At 39.1% G+C, this 18640-nt stretch overlaps 1 long non-coding RNA gene across 1 annotated transcript; it reads right to left on the reverse strand.

Annotated features, from left to right (window-relative positions):
- Positions 1 to 10112: 10112 nt before the first annotated feature.
- LOC113035535 (uncharacterized) lies at positions 10113 to 12080 on the reverse strand. Its single transcript, XR_003274356.2, has 2 exons — positions 11797 to 12080; positions 10113 to 10881 (listed from the first exon to the last, which is right to left on the reverse strand). It is a non-coding gene; the product is annotated as an uncharacterized LOC113035535 (long non-coding RNA).
- Positions 12081 to 18640: the final 6560 nt, after the last annotated feature.

Genomic DNA, 18640 nt, shown 5'->3' on the forward strand with positions numbered 1-18640 from the left:
GCATGTCAATTACGTGTGTGTAGTGTGTGAGAGAGAAGTTACAGGGATATTTTAATTCACGCAGGAAAGAGGCCGTGTCGGAATGGAGGCCGGGGCACTAGCAGTAATTAAACTGATACAGCTCGGCAGGCACACACACACTCATGTAGGGAAGATGAATTTTTCATGGCTAGCACGTTTACTTCATCTCTGCCGTCTCTCCTCTCTCGTCCTGGCTCAGGGCGTGTTGGCTAGCTAAACTTTGCGCTGGTTTTTCACTGGGCTGTTAACATGGCAGCCTTCCATTGCTGGCTGCAGTGACACAGATAACTGAGCATCCGGGATGACAGCGACACAGACTCAATGAGATGCATTAGTGGCAGGATTTGAATTGACAATGCAATTTACCATGTCTCTCTCGCTATCCTCTGCTAACTCTCTCCCACTCTATCTGTCTCTGCCACCCTCCTCTTGCTATCTCTCTGTTAAATTCATAGGAAGAGGGAGAAAGTGAGGTGAGGAAACTCAAGCAGCCGCTGGGGTTTCCATCATGAATATGCTTAACACATGAAACATCATAAAGGAATGAGTAGAGTAGAGACTGCAAAGCAGACAAAAACCAACAAACAATGCTTGTCATCTTACACCAAATCTTTAAAAGAGGATATCTAAACATAGTCCCATGTTGGAGGAAGCCAGAGAACCTGTTGAGAACCCACGCAGACATGGGGAAAACATGCAAACTCAACACAGAAAGACTCAAGACTGGATTCAAGCCTAGGACTTTCTTTCTATGAGGTGACTAACCGCCACAGTGCCATACTTTTTATTTGACTGCTAATTTTTGCAAAATGAGACATTTTAGAGGTATATGCATTTCATTTGACAGATCTAAGTATTCCATAATTTTCCGTATTTTCCTCAGTTAAACTCTGATAGGTTATCAGTTTTTTGCTCCTGCTTGCTTTTTAAGTGTTACAACCAGCACTTTCTTCCATATTTAACAAAATTGCAGCGACAATATGCATGAATCAGTAGTGGAGCGTGCCATTCAGGGCTCCAAAGACAGTGTGGAAATAGTAGCATGTTTCCAGTAAGTGTGTATTTTTTTTGCTGCCGAATTCCTTTTTTTTTTGTTACACAAAAATGTTGAGAATGAAGTTCAGCAAACTTTGTCACTGAACCTAATCCAGGGTTAACAGAAAACTCCAGTGTGACACTGTTGGCAGGTGGTTGGTAAATACACCTTTCTTTCCAACACTTGAATTCACAGGCATTTTGACAGTTTTGGCCTTGGGGCCTAGATACTCATTGAGACCATAATTGAGCTATAAGCTAAAAAGGCAATCGTTATACCCTCTGTTTAGCACCTAACTGTCAGTCTGTGTGTTTGCATGTGTGTGTCTGAAACCAGAGTCTTGCCATCAAGTGACAGGAGAAGCCAGGAGCAGGATCTGCGCAGACATGTAGACAATCTCTGGAGCCAAATTTTCGCACTGGGCATAGAGTAGCAGGGCTAAAATCAGATGCACAGATAAGCGTGTTAAGGAAGATAAACGTACATGCATACACATACAGGCTAATTACACACACTCGAAAGCACAGTCTCAAAACACAATAGTTTTTGTGTGTTTGTGTACATGTGTACATGTGTGCGTTCTTTCTGATTCGGATTGACAGGATGCTTAGAAGGCTGTGCGCTCACTATAATTACACACACTTGAGAAATGTCGGCTCTCTGTGCTGGAGAGGAGGGTGTAATCAACGCTCACAAACACGCATACGCACACACCTGACATTCTTGCAAAGATTAGCAACACACCTCTTTGCTCTGGAATCCAAATCTGAGGATGAAGAAAATAAGTCAGGTTCACACACTCATACACACAGACTCAGACACACTCACTCACTAAGGAGGCATCACTGTCATCATAGTCATCATCAGTGACGGCTGTTGTCTTATCATCAAATCTGTCACCATCATCACTATCATCATCACCTTCATCGTTGCATGCTGTTGGCAGCAATCTTTGTTTATTATTTTTTAAGTGCTTGTAAAACATAATCCATTTGTGTGCACAAACTCTCTCTCTCTCTCTCACACACACACACACATACACAGACATAGAAAGTCACTGTGTTGAATTGTCATAAACCTCCGTAATATATTAATTTCCATGATGAGGTTATATATTTAGCAAGCACCATGAGCAGGAAAAACATTAAAGAAATATTTTGTCCAAATATAAATTGATTATAATTATATATAAACAGTAATTATACCAAAGTATCTGTGAAATTAGCTGCTTGAGGCCTTAATGGTTGCATGAGCACTGAATGCTGTTAAGTAGAGATGTCAAAGTCACAGATCAAGTTATGTGTGCTTTTCCCATTCACAGATGTCAAGACTGCAACATCTTTTTTGCTGGACAAATGTATGAAAATGTAAAAATCTTATTTTAACAAATAACAATTGACAGTCAATGTAAATTTTCTTCTGGATCTCTAAACTTGTTTGTTAAAGCAACTTTCCAAAGCCAAAGCTTGCTAAAAGGGTTTGTGTTTTCTCTTCCTACTGGGCACCTTAATTACCTCAGGCACTATTTACCGGAGATTATTAAGGAACAGCTGTCTCCTCCCTATGTTTATGTATGTATGTTTCTGCCCTCCCATCTCAGCCCTTAGGCTACCAGTCCTGCCTTTTTGCATAACAAGTGCACACTCTGCAGTCAAGGTTCCATGGCCATTATTCTGCACCCTGTGGTCCCTGAATTCCCAAGTAGTCCCTCAGGTCCTGGACCTCCTGCGGGGCAGTGTTGAGGGAACACTGTTTTCATTAAGACGGTCATTTTCTGCACACTGTGATTTGTGTGCATTCTTTTAAATAGTTTTTAAAAAGCCAGGGCCCCTTGCATTAAATACCGCTGGAGTAGAACTATTAAGTGGCGTGAAGCTGTTGGACAAACTGTCGTCGTTATGGCATGTCAAATCTATCACAATGGGATGGCGTTAAGACACACAAATACAATACAAACACGCACACACCACCTCCGCCTCTGTTATGGACAGACAGCGCACAGTTAAACATCTAAACGCCACGGCACATTTTTTATTTCACTTTTATGTCCTTAGTGCTTCTTCTGCACAGTTTTTGCTATTACTCATTCCCACAATGCCCCCACATGCACACTCACTCCGCTTTACCAGCAGCTATTATTCCTCTTTGCCGAACTTCAAGACAGGCAAATTAATTATGGACTTCTTGATCTAGAAACAATTATGATTACAGCACGGCCTCCTCTGCGGAGCCTCAAAGTGTCATGGCTGCCACTCCCAGCCTCTTTGAAGTGTCGTGCTGGTGGATGGCACTATTAGTGTGGCACTGCAACTTATCACCATGGCCCCATCAACTGCAGAAGAACTCTGAGGCAAAGTACCCTCTAATATTTAATAATTACCAAATCTCACAGCAGATAGGCTTTTTTCTCATTAAGAAGGAGGTACTTGATCATTTCTCTGTGTGTGTGGAGTCTTGTGCGGGCTTGAGTGTATGTTTGCTGCGCGTAACTGTGCAACTGAGCAACCTCTAAAAATATTTAGTGAATCAACTATTCCTAGTTTGGCTATTATGGGGAAATTATAATTGCTGCCTTTGGTTTGACTAAATATGACCATGAAAATGCTAATCATGCTAATCTTTCCGAGCTAAACCCATATTTGTGACCAGTGCATTAGAATAAGAATTAAAAACTGCAGTTCTTGTAATGTGCTTGTAAACAGTGCAAAAAAGAAACATTTTTGAAGTAGGCCTCAGAAGCAGAAGTTGAAAAGCACCAAATGAGATACACATCCAGTGAACTGGTTTCAAATATATTCATCATAAACATTTATGTTGTTAAAAAAAACTATAGCAGCAACACTGCTTTGCTTAGAAAAAAGTGCTATTAATGTCTTAATTATCTGCAAAAGAAAGGGCAGCATACTATATCATTTATTAATCCAACATTTTAAAAAATTAAAAGTTAATGGTGGTAAGCACGTAAGAACAAGGGCATATTAAATATTCTAAAACTGAGCTAAGATACATTCATTATTCATAAATTAATTGTAGTTTTAGGATTACTTTTTGTTTTTAAAAATGTTGATTTTTGGTAAATCTTTTTTTTCCTTCTTTTTTTATAGGTTAATCTGACGAACAAAACTGCAGAAAAGAGAATTCGTGCAATAAGAGCACAACAACTGTCCACTGACATAAATATCATTGTTTCTCCTGAGTGGACGGAGAGGTGGTTTTAGCAGACAGGACTCCCCTATCATAACTGAGACACGCACTCAGTCATGTTCACGTCAACTCACTGTCGGTAGCATAGCAAAGTCTGCAGGGGGCATGCTCACATATGCACACACACATGCACGCATCCCAGATTCTAACACAGAAAAGCACTTCATGGACAGGCTGTCTGGGGAAAGGTGCGAACAAGATATTTTGTGCCCTTTCTTGGAGCTGCTGGGCTAGGCTAATAGTTCTGCATGCACACAAACACACACGCACACAAGGCTTTGAGAGACAGGTCTCACTCTGCGGCGAGATGAATCCCTGACAGCATCATGCCGCACAGTAAGGGACCCCCATTTCTGCCACCCAAAGGGAGGCAGGAGAGACAGAAACCAGTGAGAGTGAAGCCGGGAAGAGAGATAAAGTTGTGCCTGTGTTTTGCTTCATCTTGCTGTTGTGCAACACATCAGCAGTGCAAGACCTACATCTGTATATAGCCAAGCAGCGAAAATTGAATTATTTTTCTCAAATGATGTGTGACCCCAAAGGTCATTCCCTGTTCTCAAGTCTTTGTGTGGCAGTCCATGTTTCCCTGAATGGAAAACCTGCTTATCAATAAAGAGGCCAAGCACTATGAAAGGCCAGAATGTGGAGACCGACTTTTAAAAGGTCCGGTCCTCTGGAAAGGCGGCAGACCAGAGCTGACAGAAATCTTTACTTATTCAGCTCAACGGCAGAATTGAAAACAACAATAAGTACCAGCAGCCTGAAGACTATGGAGGCTGTGTGTTTGTGTTTAATTTAGATCTGCGTGAGAAGGGACTTGGTGCAGAAATGTATGATTTTGAAAGGGTGAATGCATTCTGTGCAAATAAATTTCCATGTTGATCTAATGTGAGTTAAAGTTCAACAGTGAAAAAAATGATGCAAGATTTTTCTCAAGTCTTGTGTTTCTTAAGGCCTGTGTTTTGTTCTTTGTGAAGTGGGAATACATGGAGTACAATGTGTGGTCTACAGTAGTTTAGCTTCGACAATGAGGTAATGACAACAGGGATATAAATTATAAATCACATATGTCACAGAAAACTACTTCCCTCTTTAAAATAGAAATAACATTTGAAATTTAGGTCACTGAAAGTACAAAACAGCATACTTCTTCTCTTAACTGAAGCCATTTAACCATGCAGAGAATTCATAAGGACTATTCCTTCAGTTCCAGCATTTTCCAAAACTCTGTTGTTTAGCTAGACTGATTCTGAAAAGACCCTTTATGGTTGATTTTTCAATTTTTTTTAGTTCTGTGGGCACCACAAGAAAATCTACTCCACTGTACTTCTTTGATACAAATTTCAAGCAAAGCAATCAATTGCTAGAAAGACTAGATTTAAACTACATTTTAGAAAACAAGGTTCTGTAGTTACTGAGTTTCCACTTTAAAAGGATGTTTTATGACTGCCAAAATTTAACTCAGTCTGAGGATCTCTTGGTTTATGTTGTGAAATATGCAGGCGGAAAAATGTATGCCTCAACCATTCAATTTATTTATTTAGAAATACTATGGAAATAATCTTGAATATTTCAAATTGTGAAACCCAAAAATCAGTGCCTCTTGCTCCTTTCTTGGAGAACACCCTCCTCCTGTCACTCTGTATTTCTTCATGTCTCCATTTGTGTCATATATCCCTCAGCTCTTCCTTCTGCTGCTTGTTCTTAACAGTTTGCCTAGAGGAAAATAACATTACACCCTGCTACTGAATGAACTTTTTGCATGTGAGCGTGCACGCATATGCTCAGATGCCAGCGGGTAAGCGATGGTTGGGTATGTGGCTGTGCGTGCTTGTAACCAATTCCATTCATGCTCAGTTATTTTCCATGTCTATGTGAACATGCTCGTGTGTGCGTGTTTATGAGTATGTGCTTGTGCATATGTGCGCATGTGGAGGAGTTTAGTTGATTGGGGCCGCACCCCATCCTCAATCAACCTTCCGCTTCCTGTCTCACCACACTGACCTGAGCTATTGTCCAGCTACAAGCCACTATGGAGTGCAGCACCTCACCAGGCATTAGCATTTTAATCACAATATGCACGTAAACAATGCAGTGTGACATGAGTGTGAAGCTTGTCGACAAAGAGAGAATGTGTCATTAAAAATGATGCTATTTTTCTAAAAAAAAAAAAAAAATCCATCACAATGGAGACCAAAAAACAGAGAACATCCACCCGGACAATATGATAACAGTGTTCTTCTCAGTTAATAAACATTATGTTTTACTATACTTCCTGCTTCAGCTTGCCTGCCTTATCTTTCTAACATTAATTTGACTACCTTTCTAGTTCCTCTACAGGCTTTCCAACAAAAGGTTTATCCACACTAACTAGTAACACTTAATTCTTATGGCCATGCCATAGTTTTTCTTCCTAAGATAACTTTATTTTAACTCTTTTATATCAAGTAATTCAGTAAGCCATTTAAGATGAATTAGTAACAATAGCACAGGAAACAATTCAAAAAAGCCTAAATTCTCTTATGTGTAGTGCTTGTGTTGTATTGCTGTGTGTGTTTTTTCTATGTGGGCTCCGCACGAGACTGCTTACTGTCAATCACCTGACACCCACGGGGAGAAATGGAAATCTCTGGCAGAGATATATGTCTGCTTCACATCCATGTTTGTCATGTATCTGGAGCCAGAATGTAAACTTCCATTTATTTACTTTAGGCTCGGTTTGTTTGTTTTTTACATATTAAAAGCAAATGTTAAAACGTTTACTTTTATAACAGGAATTTTAACTGTAAATGGTATTACTAAACATATAAATTATAGAAGTTAAATTTGTCTCACTGAGACAAATTGTACATAAATTGAATAAATACTAACTTGAGATGCCTATACTAGCTTGAAGCTTGGTTGGTATGATCATGCATGTTCAAACTTTTTGCATTATGCTTAAATGGCAAATATGACCATCACAAGCATTCAGGGTGACTTAAAGTATGTTTGTGGCAAATGTAAATTCAACATTCACTGTTTCCTGTAACAAATGTCTGGATCTTTATCTAAAAAAAATGCTCCTCTGTGTTCACCAGCCAGTAACCTTGTCTGTTTTTAGGTGTTAAGAAGTTATGTGTTGACTTATGCAGCGCTTTTAGGATTTTGCCTGTAAGTGAAGGTGATGCGAGTCAGTTTAAAAAAAAAAGCAGAAAGGTGCTGAAAGGCTTGTCAGAACTAATAATAAGTTGTCGTTCACTGCAAGTGTGTGGTTTACATGTAGCCACTGTGTCCATTGTTGATATGATAAATATTAGCGCTGTTTTAAGCAAGCATTAAATTTTATATATTTTACTTGTTTTTTAGGATTCTATTTCATTTCACACAGTGTCTGCTTATCTACTTATACTTAGCGGTCTGAAAGCATTTGGTCATGGTTCAAGCAGATACAAGGGAGCTGGGAATTTGTTTACACAGAAATTTATGTGTTTTGTCTTGCCATGTCATAATGTAAACCCTCCTGAAAAAAACACTGACATTTGGCAAGAGGAAGATGCAGGTTCCTGCAGCTATAGTGAAAGAAATCCTCTCACTTACATGAAAATCAGCCACTTATAAAAGGAGGTGTCATGATTCAGATGACTCTAGAGCCAAAGAGTTATGACCTGGCTTGATAAAAGTAAAAAACAAAACAAAAAACATAACCAAGCTAAAAATATGCAGCCTGTCTGAGTGAAGGCAATGAGAAGGAAGATGTGATATCCTCCCATCTTAAAAGCAGTCTTCCTCTTTCATGCCATCCCACTCTCCGATTGGTATAACAGGTAATTAGTGGTGTGTCATGGCCCTGGGGAGCTTAGGAACAAGGAAAAGGTGGGTGAAGAAAGAGACGGGGAGAGTGAGAGAGAGATTTCTGATTACCTGACAAGTTAGGGCTGGAAAGGCTACACTTAGCCCATTAAAGATTTTTTCTCCAGCATGACATTTGAGAGCAGCTGTGAAGCCGCGCGCCACCTTGCCATTTCCCTGTACACTGGGCATCCATTTAGGGACAGGGATGGAGAGAGAGAGAGAGAGAGAGAGAGAGAGAGAGAGAGAGAGAGGGGCCACCAGGCCATCTCAGCAGCACAAATGGATTTCATTCACCAAGGTGAACTATAGTACACTGATAAATGCACTTCCTTGAATGTCAGCAAATGTCACCCGAGAAGCCATTTGCCACCGTTTTAATAGCTTCCCTAGACTTACCGAGGGAGTGACAGAAAGTAAGAAGGTGAGGTGAGCAAAGGAAAATGATGAGTCACATTGAGTGAGAGACAGATAAAGTCAGGGGACAAACAAATGCACATATGCACAGCAAGGCACGGCACAAAACGATAGAGGGATTAAGGCAGGGAGAAAGAGAACAGATGAGAACAAGGTTGGGCTTTTGTCACTTCCACATGATTAAGCAATTAGCTATTTGAGATGTCTCCAACAAGGTGGGGGAACCAGACAGAAGTGGCTATTTAGAACTTAATCCCTCTCGCTTTCTCGTTCCCTCTTTTCTCTCTCGTCGTTGGACTTATCTCCTCATTTGCGTGTGTCTTTTCACCTGCGCATCCTTCTTCTTATTGATGTATTTTGCAATGTATGTATTTCTGTCTGCTTTTCTCTTTCTCTGCGTGTACGCACATACATATACAAGCACAGGCACACACTCACCCTTGACTGTTCAAGCGAGAGCTGGCATCATTAGGTGTAATGTGAGAACCTGCAAGTACAGTTGAGGCCTCTGCTTTCTGAGAACTGTCACACAACAAGACGGGATAAACACACTCAGCCACCTTGAATGTGTCGGTTAAATCAATAAAGGTGAAGCACACTAATTGCTGTTAGTTGGCAGCTTATCATTGTGAGGCTGCTGACTAACCTTTTAACTGTTGCTTCAAGTTCTTCTGTGATTAAAAACTAGAAGCATCAGGTTCAGCTTTCTTATTTGTGCTTCTTTTTTCTGTTTCTCTTCCATGTGCAATCCTTATTTTCCTTGCTCTTATTTGAAGTTTTATATTAAGTATGAAACCTCATTTTGTCTCCATGCACAACTTTTCTGTGCATGCACAAGCGCTTTATGCTTGACTTTAGTATGAACAAATACAGTGTGCGCGAATCTGTGTAGGTTGTTTTGACTGCATGAGAACAACGCTGGCTGCAGCCAATCCTAATCCCCCATTCATTTCCACCAAGCAGTTGCTAAGGTTACAAATTACCTTTGGTGCTGGTAAGTGGTTTCTTTTATGACACTGGACGCCCTAATCCTTTTACTGAATACATATTTCATTTAGGATTAGCACAACAACGGATACAGTTGTTCTTAGAATATTCCAACTCCAGCTCTCTGTTTTGTTCATGCTCATCAGGTACACCACTTGCATATCAACTCTGACTCTCATTTAAAATAACGGAATAAATTAATAAATAAGCCTTTTTATATTTTAGTCTGCACTTTCTTTTTCTCAGACTAGAGTTATGGGAAAGCCTGAGGGAAGTGAAACTCAATCAGCCAGGTACTGTTAGATAAGTAACAACAAGGCTTTTATCGGGTAAACAATCGATTAGACCACATTATTCTCTTTTACAGATTTCTATGGTGTGTTCAGAGTGTCTTTTTACAGATGCCAACAATGGAGACTGTTTCTTTTCTTTAATACACACCATTTTAAAGCTTTGGATTAAAAAAAAAGGGAAGGAACTTTTATGTTTTTCAGGAACTGAATTTCCCTGGTGGAAAATAACAAATGCTGGTTTTAGCCGATGGCTGACATACTGAGAATACTTTATGGTGCCTGAGAGGTGTCAGGGGGGCATAACTACTAACAAAACGAGTAGATACAATTTTATAATATATTTTTATTTTTAACTAAAGAAACATGACAAAGCTCAGATTTGAATACAATGAAAGCAAAGAATACAAATGATGTTTATTCATATGGGACATGTCAGGCAAGTTACATAACCCATAAAACAGCCAAATACGAAATGCAATGCAATACATTTTAATACATTTTACATAGAAAATTAAGCGTTTGCAATGTGCAACGAAGCAAATTATAAACTGTTTATTTGGTGAATGAACATCAGTCGGTTGGAAATGCATGTTAGTTGTATGCAGTGCAACTAAATGCTGCATCTGCATGTTTTGTAGGAACAGTTAACACACTACTATCGCATGACATGAGAGCTAAAGAGTGCAAATACAGTAAGACCTACACCAAAAAAACCGTTTTGGGTCTATTACCATGTGGGGATTTTCAGAGATACAGTGCCATTGTTAATTTTACAAGTTCTGTTTTCTTCTTCTTTGTTAGAACAATCAAATCATCTGCAGCCTCAAAGTCTGTTTGGAGGGGAGACGTTATAAACGGTCTCCTACAGTTGATCCCGATGGAAATGAAAGTGGGGATAGATTCTTTAAAGATCTTGCCTGAACTTGAATGCTCCAGTTCTCCCAGTTTTCAGGACTTTTTTGTTGACCTGGCATGCTTATTAGGATTTCAATCTGAGTCTTCAGCAGGAAATTCAAAGACAGAGTTTGATGACAGAGATGAGTTTGTGCCTCTTTCTTCTGTCTTTCTGTTGTGTATGATGTCAGTTTTCTTCTAAAGAGAAAGCAAATTTTAAGGCTGACGTAATGACACTCAAATACAGTCAGCTGGCTGAGATTACATTATCTACATTATCTGATATCTAACTCCCCACCTAAGTGCCTGAATAACTTACAATTTTGATAATTAGCTGTTGCTTACTGACTGACTGCCTGGCTGCATGACTGATGGCCATATTGACTGGCTGCCTGTCTGTCTGCCATACTGACAAACTGGATGACTATTGAGGCTCAGTCCTGCTATGTGGTGAGATCATCATCACTGGCAAGTGCAACAAAAGACTGATGGGAAGAGGCTGTCTATGTGTGTGTGGGGGTGTGTGTGCAAGTGTGTGATGGCTTCATTCCTGTATTAACACAGTTCTCTCTGTGGATGAGTCAGTAGGCCAAGCCTGACCATCATCCTCTCTCATCTCCCTTTCTCTGTCACACACATACACAGGAAATCAAAAAGCTCTCAGCACACACACACACACACACACACACACACACACACACACACACACACACACACACACACACACACAAAATGTAGGCTTAGGGTGAAGTGGTGCTTAGAAGAAGCGAACTTGGGGTCAGGGTAGAGAGAGAGAGACAAGAGAAGGGACAGATAACACTTCTGTGGGAGACACTATGTTTTATTTTCAGTGCATCATAAATGGCTGTTTCCATTGACTAATCCTTTAATTTTAAAACCTGACATCTCCTCTAAACTATTCATAAACTACTCTACATTTTACAATCATATCATAGTTTTATTTTATTCCAGGGCTGACTCTTTTCTTCTGCTTTAAAGCACGAGCTATGAGATAAAGAAAGGAGCAGACACAGAGAAGTGACAGAAAGAGCAGAGCCAGTGTTAGGAGGAACACATGGGGGAGAGGATTTAGTGTAACACCCAGCTGTCTACCTGTCTGTCTGACTGAGGGAAAGTGGGGTTTTCAGTGTAACACAGAGCCAAGCTGTTCTCCTCAGCGGCGGGTAAAAGTGTGTGTGTATGTGTACTCTCCTTGCTTGCTTGGTCTCAGGGGCGCCATGGTGAGGAGGAGATAGGCAGACGACCAAATTCTCTCTCTCTCTCTCACTCTCCTGTCTCCAGTATAGATGTCTCTATATGAACACAAAGCGAAAGAGAGAGGATGAGAGACACAGAGAAAGAGAAAAACAGAGGGAAGGTAACAACAAAACAGACCCTCTCCATGCCAATGCAAAACCCCACTGTACCTCTGTTGGTCTCTCCTTCTGTTTTTGTCTTGTTTCTGTCAGATGAATCTCAATCCCCTGCTTTGAGGATATATGACTTCTCAGCTCTTTCTCTTCTTACAGTCTCTCTATTTCTTAAGTATTTTCTCTTTTTTCCCATTTCTCTATTAACCCCTTTGTTGTCCATCTTTTTATCCCACCATCTTTTCTTCCCCTAAAAAAGGGTATATGAGCAGTTTTATGCATTTGTTTATTTATTTTGCTTTTTAGATTCATCTATATGTAACTGTTCTCTTTGTTAATGTATGTTTTTACATATTTAATCTCACGGGTTATCCTCTATGTGAAATTATTGACTACATGGGTTTTATTTAGCAATATGTGCAGCTGAAAATTCTTAGTATATGAACAGAAGGATAAAACTACCTTTATTTTGGTTTGTAAAGAGTAATTATAAATGTTGTATTAATGTCTTTTAATGTGTTACAGTAAATTTGATTTACTCTACATTCAACTAATGTATTCTATTATAAAGGGACAAGGTTAGTTTCCATTTCTTTACATAGTAAAAATATTGTTGATCATGTGATAGTATTTTCCATGTGTACATGTCTTTTTTGTACCCTGCTAGTTTTCCAAACCATGTATAAATCAATTATTTAAAGCAAATGTGACACCAAACTGGTTTTAAAACACGTTGTTATTGTTTTTTATTAACAAAGCTGTAATAGAAAACTAACTGCAAAAGAAAAAACTTTTTCAATATGGACACTAATATTTTCCTTGTCTTGTATAAAAAACTATTTTCAATTCAGATCCCCTTGTTAAACTTCACAAACTAGAAAAAGAAGCTGTAAAGTAAACTGAAATAGCACCTACCTGCCATCTGCAGAGACAGAAGACACACAAGAATAGAGAGCTAGAATGGCAAATACAATAGAGGAGGAAATGTTATCATATACGGCTTCAATGATTAATATTTTACGTGGTTTCTCAAGAGAATAATCTACATCATATAGAGATGCAATTTCCATAATGCACACATCCTCATTTCATTAGAGGAAAACCCTATAAAATGGTTAAAGGCCTGAATAATGATGCAGCGGCAATTAAAATGGCGGATAACCCAGCGGACCTGCAGGCAGTTATCCTTAATGAGATAATAATAATCTCTGCTCTTTTTTTCTCTTTTAACAACTTACATCATTGTCGTGCTGCTTAAATATGGTTTATGCTCCGGATTCATCAAAAAGAAAAAACCTTGATAAGGGGCGTAGGTGACTGTTTTGTTCATTCTGAGGGAGGTCGCTGTCTTTTTTTGATGACAAAATTTATTAATGATCAAATGTTTTTAAATAAAGTACAAAGAGTGCATGGGAACCTCTTTATTGGGTGAAACAGCTGAAGTTGTCCTTTATTGTTTGTTATTATTAATCTGATTCTTGGTGTACAATAAAAGTTATTTTTTTGTTTTTTGGATTTTATTTTAAAATGTGTCAGCTGTGATTCTGGAACAAAAAAAACCTTGAAAAAATCTTGAAGAAATATGATAAACTGAAGGGGGAAAAGTGTTGAACAGACAGCCTGCATGTGAGGATATAAATAGACGCGAGACTTCACAAGTCCAAACACAAAAGCGTTCTCAGGGAGCAGAGGAGGGATGCAAAGTGCTAAACTCACCAGCACCCAGTGACGTGGTGATACTGGTCGTTTTCCTGCCGGGGGAAGATTTAATAAACGCAGAAAAACAAACACGGTCTGTGCAGTGACGGGGTTGTTGCGAGGTGAGGACGGTGGCACACTGGACACATCCTCCTGTAGGAAGGAAGCGGAGTTGTGGAAAAAAAGCAAACAGGAGCCACGGACGGGTCTCTTTAACCCCGCCGTGAACTCGCGACCCTACCATCCGACTACTTCCCATTACCTCTGCACGACATTTAGCCCACATACCGCAGAGCGCTCACGCACACGCAGCATTGTGTGGGTCTGTTTGGATGGGGTGGAGGGGAGCAAGCGAGGGCGGCGGCGTGCTGTTCATGGAAGGGTCAAAAGAATGAAAACTACCGTGTTCACAGGGCAATTACAAAGTGCGGACGCTGGATGGTCTGTGCAGCCTCAGCCGACAGGGAGAGAAAATATTAGGCTGAAGCAAAAGGATTTCTTAAAAATATTTTTTTCTCACTTTTGGCTAATATTAAACTTAAAGTTAAATCTCTTTTTATCTCATTTGATGGTGGATTTAATGGGTAAAATCAACATTGAGTAAAAAACAAACAAAACAAGAACAACCCGTTCTGAAATTTGGAAAAACCTTTCTTCTTTTCTTTTCTTTTCTTTTCTTTTCTTTTCTTTTCTTTTCTTTTCTTTTCTTTTCTTAACGTCTAATTTTAAATTGTATGATAACGCAAATAGCCTGCCTCAAACCTCATTATAATCTCGATATTATTGCTGCATAACAAGAAATTTATCAAAAAGAAAAGCGTCACTATTTCCCAATCCAATCAATCTAAGTTAAGGCTCGTTATGAGCGTGCTGTACTAGTGCTCCAGTGTGAACTTATCTGAGTTAATTTTCTGCAAAGAAAAAAGCTCGTTTGGATCTTATTTTGCTAACAACTAAAAGTCGCATTAAAGCAATAAAATAGTGACGCCTTTGATGACTCCCGTCAGAATTAATTGCTCTGCATACTGTCAGACTGTTTCATTAGGATGTTTACAAATCTGTCATTAGCTGTAAAGACTAATTATGGGTAAAGTATCAATAACTTTAAGCAATTGTAAATTTAATATTCATCTAATTTGGACTATATAATATTAAGACGTTCTGTTGCGCATTTTTACTTACTGTGCTATTCCGGGTGTTTTGCGACACTTACAGTCTATTGGACATTAGACAGCTTTATCCTATCTGCTGAAAGGCCAGCTGATACGCTACTGTGTCGAGCTCGCAATTTCAATCTATAGTGTTTTCTTCTACATGGCTGTGCCATAAAGGGTTACGTTCTTTTCTGTTAGATGTATATTTTTTCACATATATTTCTTTTTCTCTGATATATAGTCTGTGTCTAATGCTTTTAGATTATTTCTTCTTCTGATGGAGTAAAGCTGCCTCTAAATGTTAAAGATAATAGGTTAACTGAGTGGAAAGGTCGTGGTTGCTTAAGAAGAGAAATGAAGCGGCCACAGGAGACACGACGGAGGGCAGATCCACAACTACAGCTGCCACACATGAATGTTTGATAAGCGGGCGGGATAATGGCTTCTTAAATCAGTCAAACATAAACATCTCCATCACGCTCTGACATCTGCCATCCATAATAATCTAAACCTGAATAATGAACGAACAACAACAAAAACGCTGAAATATCTCAATGCGCCATATAGGAAGGCGGATATAGGTCAAGTTTGTTTTGTTCGGTTTATGTTAGTATGTATGTGCTATTGCAATACTTGCGGTGACTGTCGCTTTGTGGCCTGGGTATCACTTCAGGGTTTTTGTATATGCGCAAGTAAGCTGCACAGAAAAGATTGCAGGTCATATGCAGGCTCCACTGATTTCAGCAGCGTGTGTTTGAGCCCAGTGCATGAAAATATTATGGTTTCAGTAGTAAGGACTGGGTGAGTGCACAGCCCACTAACCTGATACAAACTACTGATACTGCAAAAGCCAATCAGCCTTGTGTGGAGGCAAAATTTACCCCCCACACACTCAGATAGGAAATAATAATAATAATAATAATAATAATAATAATAATAATAATAATAATAATAATAATAATAATAATAATAATAATAATGTATTTGAGCATTAATAAGTTAAACTAATTTTAATGACAGGCTAAAAAGAAAAAAAGAAAAATTGAGAAAATAAAATATTGATGAGATTATATATTAACGGTATGATAGAAGTTGTGTGTCTAATAATGGTCATTTTCTATTTAACCTGTTGCACCTTTCTTTTCTTTTCCTTTCCTTCCCTTTCCTTTCCTTTCCTTTCCTTTCTCCCCCCTCCCTCCCCTTTCTCTCAGACATCAGCTATTGATCCTGGGAGTCAAATGGAGATGGGTAGCCTACACAAATCAGATTGGACTGGCTCTGTTCACCCGTGAGTAACCGGCTCATCGGTCGCAGCATCCCTCCGTTATTATCTTGTAAACTAATATCTAGTTATAGGACGGTTAGTTCCGTTCCCCGTTTCTGATTGGCTGCTACGGTGACGTATTCGATAAACACACACCCAAGACTGTGTAAAAACAAAAGTCACGACACCTACGCCTAATCTGTTGCCTAGCAATAGATTGATGTAGCTAAGTTTCGGGAACAATTAGGTAAATAGTTCAGCAACTTCTTTTCTTCTTCTTTCCCCCTGCACACTCGGATGAATGCAGGTAACTTAAAACACCATGTAGCTTCAGTTTTGTCCACTGGGTATTCCATTAAACTTCTTCAAAGGCTGAGTGGCCAAACAATAAATAAATATTGCAGACTGTACTTACTAGACTTTGCATAAATATAAGTTACTTCGGATTAAATATTTATGTTCTCCAAGTGAAATAATTATATTTAAGAGTCGTCTAGTAGCCTCATCATGAACTTATATAAGGCAAGTCTGTTTCTCTGAGACTTTTTATTCGTTTAATTCATTCAAATAAACTTTAATATGCACCTGGGGCTGTCAAAGCAGCTGTGTTGTTAAAGTAGTTATTTCATATTAATATTAATATCCTTGAAGTGGAGTCCAAGTGGGAGAGTACCCTTAGATTATTTTCACAAAATCCCTTAAAGCAAAGTAAACGCTATAGTAGGCTAAATGATTTTAATGCAAGCCAAATCTATCCAAATATACAAGCAAAATAGGTAAACTTCTAAATGCGATTGTGCCTCACATAAAACCAACCCATATTTCTACTTCTGCCGAGAAAACCTTCATGATCCAACTTTGATACTGTTCTTTCTCTGATATGCTACCTTCCTGCTTGCCCGGGCACTCTGTGCATGAATTGTTCTCCCCAACAATAATTACAGCCGTGGAAGCAGACAATCCCATGCACACTGAGCGGATATGACATGGCCCACCTCTTTTACACTTCATGCCTACCTCAAACTTGACTTGGGGGTAAACGGGCAATCGAGAGGAGTAATGTCAAAAGCTGCAGTCAAGGAGAGGAGAGGACAGGGGAGAGAGAGGGGGAGAGCGAGTAAACCAAATTATGCCGCAAGCTAAGGAAGCCAATTTGAAACAACGGAAAAAGGCAAAGGATATTAACATGTTATTTGATCCTAGCAAGAGATTAAGAATAAACAGGAAATGTATCTAGATATTTAAAAAAAAACAACAACAAAAAAACTCAGAAACCGAACCATGTGCAAGCTCAGTCACAATAAACATTAAAAAAAAAACAACAAAAAAAACCCCTCCACACAAACACAAAAACCTATGACAGTCCAAGGGAAACAGGATATGTGTTCATTGTTCTACAGGTGAGCTTGACACGAAGATGATCGTTCTCCTAAACTGCAAAAGAATTCATGGAAAATGGAAAATTTAGTTTAACAATTTATAAATTAAAATGTGAGCGAGAAAGATGCTAGGTGCATGCTTCGCTATCACACAATCATCCAAACAATCAGCATGTGACACGGAAATATGGGTTAAACTGTGACTGTGACCTTCACATAGTCACGCGAAAGGGGAGGGTGGATTACTCAGTCTGGATCTATAGATTTCTTACATTACTCTATTACAAACTGAAGCATCAATTAGAGTTTTATCCACTGAGGAAATTAGGCTCTGTAGGTTTTGTTGATGATGAAGGGTTATTCTATTGTGAGAGAGGCAGCAACTGCATGTACTAGAGCATTGCATACTGGTTAAACTTATGGCAAAATCCAGCATCTTATATTGTGGAATGCAATGTAGGTAGATGACAGGTTGAACTTAAATACAAAATTTAGATTGTTAAACCACGATGTGCTGCCAGAACAATTTCAGGTTCTTGACATCTAAAGTCTAAAGTCACTGGAAGGACGGGGCACAGTTCTTCCAAAAGTTCTTTGCTCATTTGTTGTTTTGTCAGTTGATGTCTGTGAAAGCAACTGCATATGATTCGTATGATTTTCATACTCTGCAAGCCATCCAGGGAGCCCTCATGAACTTTGGATGGGGGCAACATCATCCTGGAATGGTCCACTTTCATCAAGACAGAACTGTGTCGTAAAGCTAAAAGTGTTCACTCAAAACCACTCTGTATTAATATACTGCAAATGTTCCCTCTAAAGGGACAAGTGGAACCAGATTGTGCCAGTAAAGCGCACCCCACAGCATACCAGAGCTGTCAGTCCCCTCACGGAAGGGTCAAAAGTTCATGTTTTTCCTTTAATATGTCACCTGTCTGTATTTATAAAGCTTGTCTTATAAAAAAGATAAAGAACCCTAACCAGGCTCCCAAGCAGCCACAATGTAAATGTACTTCACTGAGTAAAAAAATCTTGTGGTTACAGTTTTATTCTGTAAAAGTGGAAAAGAAGTTTTAGCACAATTTTTTCACTATC

This window comes from Astatotilapia calliptera, chromosome 13 (genome assembly GCF_964374335.1).
Source record: "Astatotilapia calliptera chromosome 13, fAstCal68.1, whole genome shotgun sequence".
In the NCBI taxonomy this organism is placed as follows: Eukaryota; Metazoa; Chordata; class Actinopteri; order Cichliformes; family Cichlidae; genus Astatotilapia; species Astatotilapia calliptera.